This window comes from Empidonax traillii, unplaced genomic scaffold (genome assembly GCF_003031625.1).
Source record: "Empidonax traillii isolate 1590-97213 ecotype Southwest subspecies unplaced genomic scaffold, ASM303162v1 scaffold502:size815047, whole genome shotgun sequence".
In the NCBI taxonomy this organism is placed as follows: domain Eukaryota; kingdom Metazoa; phylum Chordata; class Aves; order Passeriformes; family Tyrannidae; genus Empidonax; species Empidonax traillii.
In genome coordinates this window covers 124,942-130,267 of record NW_020955695.1, presented here as the reverse complement: position 1 = coordinate 130,267, position 5,326 = coordinate 124,942, and the positions used below count along the sequence as shown (strand labels likewise).

At 47.0% G+C, this 5,326-nt stretch overlaps 1 long non-coding RNA gene across 1 annotated transcript in view; it reads left to right on the top strand.

Moving 5' to 3' along the window:
• The first annotated feature begins 3,117 nt into the window (after nt 1–3,117).
• Nucleotides 3,118–5,326, top strand: part of LOC114063955 — a 19,732-nt gene continuing 17,523 nt past the window's right edge. Inside the window, exons 1-2 of the long non-coding RNA XR_003572652.1 lie at nt 3,118–3,132; nt 5,255–5,258. This is a non-coding gene — a long non-coding RNA (uncharacterized LOC114063955). The remainder of the gene's footprint in view (nt 3,133–5,254; nt 5,259–5,326) is intronic.

Here is a 5,326-nt window from a genome sequence, read left to right as displayed (position 1 = left end):
TTTTTTTATTTTAACCCTTCAGCTTTCATTTCAGGTGTCCACAAGGGTATCCAGGGCTGGTGCTTCCTGGCATGGGCTAATGCAGACAGGGCAGGCTGTGTCAGTGGTGTGGACAGGGGTGCACAGGGCAGCAAGAAAGATTTAGCCTAGACAGCACAAATAGATTTGTTCCTCAGAAGGCTACATCCCCATGACAGGGCATTTCACACACTGATTCCACTGCACTTCCAGGCTGAACTATATACATTGAAATATATGCTGAATGTATTGAAATAAAGGTTGAAACATTTTAATTCCTGAGATTATTTACTTGAGGGACTGACGGTCCTCATGAGTAACTTTCCATACTATCAGCTTCTGTTTATATCTGGAGATCCCTTTCTCCATGAGATTAAAATTCTCTTTGATACAGAAAACATTAGTTTTTGTTACTGTGGCTGTTAAGGCCTTGTAGGAGTTCATAGATAGAGCTGGAGTCATATCTTGCATCTCTGTTCAACCAGGTCAGTGCTCTGAGGATTTAGATCACCCCTTGAAGCTGGAAGTGTTGAAGTGCAAGGCTGGACTAGGCAGTTTCTGGAGACAATCCCTAACTCCAGAGAGACAACGCATTCTACTTCCTTCCTGAGCTCACCGTCACTGAAATGGGACCTCGTGGGCTTCCTTGACACATTTCACAGGACAGAGTCATCAGCCAGGGACTACTGACCTTCTGTTAAAGCAAACTCCCCCACTGCTGTGCCTTGTGTTTAACACACGCTACTGCACAAAATACAGAGGTGACCATCGTGTACTCCTTCTCTTCTCTCTCCTCTTTCCTGCTCTCCCCACTCACGGAAAACAAAAGTCAGGGTGTCAAAGCTGATGTAAGAGCCATGGCCATCCGTGGGGAAGGAGCTGACCTTACTCCTCCCATCAGAGCTCTTGCTCTCCAGTTGAGAAGAAATTATTGAAGGTGACACAGAGCAGATGGAGGTTGCTTCTTTTTACAGGAAGTGATGGGAAACACTTAATTTATAGGCCATTTCACATCCGTGCAAAAGTCACCAAATTTCTACCACAAATGGTTATTAGCAGTGATGGATAATGAGCTTGTGGTTTTTAGACACCACATGCATTTCGTCAGCCAGCATAAGTCACAGCTATTGGCTTTCAGCTTCACTAACAAGAGAAAAAAAGAAAGCTGGAACGTGCTTGGCAAAGTGCAGATGATTTCCACTGCTGTCCAGCTCGGACAATAGAAAGCCCAGTAATTCAGTTTCCTTATTCAGCTATCAAAATGGGAAAGTATGAACATAGAATCTAACAGTCTCTGGCGGTAACTAGTTGGAGAGGCTTGACTTATTAGATTTTCCTCAGCAACATCCGTAACTTCAGAGCTGTTCTCTTAGCTGACAGTCAGTTGTTATTTTCCAAGGCATCCAGACTGGCCCCAGGGATGTTTGTTTCAATCTATGTGGTATTCCATCAAATTACGCAAATTGAGCAACACTCATTGAGGACTGGGAGAAGGGGAGTTGGTGCCAGGCCAGAAAGGGACAGTGGCAAGAGATCAACAGAAGGATTTATCATTGTTTGCAGAGCTTATTTGCTCAGCTCTCTAAGTGAATGAGGAAAGCTGTAAAGGGCTGGCACCCTGGGCAAGCAGAGCTGAGGCTGAAGGCAGGTCTCCCCAAGGAAGTGCAAAGCAGTGAGGCAACTTGCTGGCAGCTGCTCAGCTGCCCAGTGCAGAACATATACCCTGGTGTCACCCCACACGGTGACACAATTCCACCAAGAAGCAGGAGCTCAAGGACTAGAAAACCCACAGGCCAGGGCAAGAAGGGTCTGTGGGGCTGCCTGATGTGTCCCAGGGTGACAAGGACATTGGGCACAGAGCCCAGGCAAGCACAGGGAAGGAGAGCTCAGGAGAGACGCAATACTGGTAGCAGGTCTGTGGACTGATTGTGCTTAGGACTTTGGGACCACAATGCAGGACAGTTGGAAAGTGGGACTAAACGGAATGTTTCTCCTGCGAGCCACTCTCAGTGAACCAAACCTCTGCAAACACCTAATCACAGCCACTGCCTCCTCAAACCCACTTCCTCCTTGCACAGTTACCTTTTAAATATGACAGCTGCTCTATGAAATTGCTCACCTCTTACCAACGCAAGGTTGCCCCAGGGGGATTACAAGCCCCAGCTGCTCACAAGCCCAAAGGCTCTCCCTTTCCTGGGCCTGCATTTTCTCCTGCCTCTGCGGTTTGTGGGGGTTGGTTGCCAGTGCTGTTCCGTGGTGGCCAGCCAAGGCACAGGGTGCGGAGCTGGGCCTCCTGCTTGGACGGTCTGTCAGTGCTCAGAGAGCAAATAGGGCAAGGTTTGGGGCAAGACAAAACTTGATGTGGGCACAGATGTACTTTTCCCTATAATTGTTTTCATTGTTTGCTTTAGGGTAAAATTCACACCTATTTACTGGCAATCCAGAGACCTGTTTCATTAGTTTATAAAGACAGTACTGAATATATTGCAAGGATAAACTTTTAACCCAGCATAGTATCTGATTCATAAAGTATACAGCACCCTTATTATTTCATCATTACCAAATATATGCCTGGGATGATGTCACTGATGTTATCTCATGGAGTTCATCAGAGGACTCACTTTCCTTTGTCTTGTTTTGGTAATTTAAGGTTTCTATTACTGCCAGTGTCTGCTTATTTGGCTTACTGTCACCAGCACAGAAAGTTAACAGGGTATATACATCCAGTGGGGACAAACAGATGAAATTTGGTTTCAGACTTTTTTAGCAGTTGGTTGCAGCATTTTGAAACATCGGTTGATCTACTTCTCCCTTTGTCACTTCCCATAAGTGCCAGAGACGTTAACAAACCTGCCAACAAGAAACTTCTTCAATGTGTGCTAGGTTAGTGGCTGGACTTAATGGTCTGAAAGGTAATTTCCAACCTGAACAATTCTATGATTCTATATGTTCCACTCATGACAATGTGAATGACTAACTGGTGGCTGCTCACCTGCTCTGAAAAGCCTCAGGTCATACACTGTCTCCAGCAGTATCCACAATTTACAAGAAAAGGTTTGCTCCAGGTTGCAGGAGAAAAATCTCACCACATCCCTGTTGGTTTCAACAAGTTGTGTCATCTCCCAGGTATGCCTTGCCTTATGCTTAATTCTTTTTACAAGAAGTGTCCTTTCTAGAAGCAGGGCCAGGCACTACCTTCCCGTGCCAGTGCTTCATGGCCCATGTGCCAAATCCTGATGTTTGCACTGATGGTGCTGTCACAGAAACAGCCAGAGACCTCACCTGCCCTGTTCCAGAAAGCAGCCAGGACTCCTCCTTGCCGGCGTGGGTACAGTCACAGACACCCTCACCTCTTGCTTGGCTTTGCAAAGATAACAGCAAAGAAACAGATGGAGAGAGATAACCTTCCACTGACCCTTCAGACTTTCATAGGTATCTATACACAAATTGGACCAAACAAGCTGGGGACATCAGCAGGAACTGTGCAGGAGGGGATGATCTGTGCCGGACACCAGTCACTGGTATCAAGAAGCACAGTACTCCAAGATTTGAGGTCAGTGCAACACTACTGCGTAAAGAAAGCTGCGTCAAACCAGAGAAGACGCTGAATCAGTAATCAAAACCTCACCATAGTGGAAACAACTGGTGCTGAATAATTAACATCTGCCTAACAATGATTCACATTGTAAGCACAGCTGATCAAAAGAGCACAGAGAGACAAAATCATCAAAAAAGAACTCTGCAGCCACAGTCAGGCACAGAGGTGGGCAAAGCACAAGGCAGGACAGCTCCTTGAGGCTGAAAACATTCACAAACAGCTCAAAGGAGACATCTCGCCTGCAGGAACGCAGGCAAAGGGCACCTATGAGGGAAGGGTCTGAGGGGTTTTCTAAGCAGCTTGTGAAGGTGGTTTTTTCTGAGAGACAAGTGGCTCCTCCCCATGAGTTGGGGTGTGAACACTTGACCTGCAGATGAGCATTCCCCTCTGCAGCTGAGAGCAGCCTGCATGCTGCCGCCTGGCACTGCTGCTGCACACAAACTCCCTAGGACAGTGTGTTCTCAAAAGCAGCAGCAGCGTTATAGATGGTGTGTCTCCAGGCCTCCCCACTGGAGGCCAGGGTGGACCAGTGGTGATGATCAACATGGCCAAGGCTGAGGGATTGTTTCAGGCAGTCCTTGGATCTCTTCTTCGGGCCTCTTCTCTTGCAGCAGCCAGTGGCAAGTTCCCCACAGAGCACGATCTTAGGGAGGCGATGGTCCTGCATCCTGGAGACGTGCCCTGCCCAGCACAGCTGTGTTCTCAGCAGCATGGCCTCAATGCTTGTGACTGCTGCCTGTTCAAGGACAGGCGTGTTGGTCACATAGTCAGTCCAGTGGATGTTCAGGATTGTACGGAGGCAGCGCTGATGGAAGCGTTCTAAGAGACCCAAGTGGTGCCGGTAAATGACCCATGATTCAGATCCATATAAAAGGGTAGACAGTACAATGGCTCTGTAAACACTGATCTTAGTACTTTTGTTCAGGTGTTTGTTTTGCCAAACTCTTTTATGGAGTTTACCAAAAGCTCTGTATGCCTTTGCTAACCTGTTGTCTATTTCTGCATCAATCTTACTGTCCAAGGAGATGATGCCTCCCAGGAAATTAAATTGCTGGACTGATTTGAGCTCTGATTCACCAATGGTGATATGGGGATGATGGAAGATTTCCTGAGATGCAGGCTGATGGAAAACTTCTGTCTTCTTCAAGCTGACTTCCAGACCAAAAACTCAGCAGCCTCTGCGAAGCAGGATGTTAAACACTGCAGAGCTACTTCTGTGTGGGCGACGAGGGCGGCGTCATCAGCGTAAAGCAGCTCATGGATAAGATGATTTAAGGTCTTAGTGTGGGCCTTCAGTTGCCTTAGGTTGAAAAGGGTTCCATCGGTACGATATCGGATGTACATCCGATACATTCTTGGGCCTAAGGCTGTACTATAATCCCACTCTGAGGGAAACATTTTCTGGCCTTATAATTCTGGAGCACAGCTCTGAAAGAGTGGCTTTGCCTATGTCAGGTCTGTTGAGATCTGATCCCTGGGGCCCCAGTGGATCTTTGCCCCATTTTGCACCCTCTGTCCCAGGCTGAGAACAGTGACTCAGATTTCGAGGTCTGAAGCTTTGTTTTTCTCCTTCTCCTCCTGACCACAATCATCAACAGCATGAGCATGCTAAAATACTTCAAATGAAAGTACACGCAGTATTGTTCTTGCAACACTTTTACACTTGCACTTTCTCCAAACCCAGGAAACTGCAAGAACTAATTAAGACAG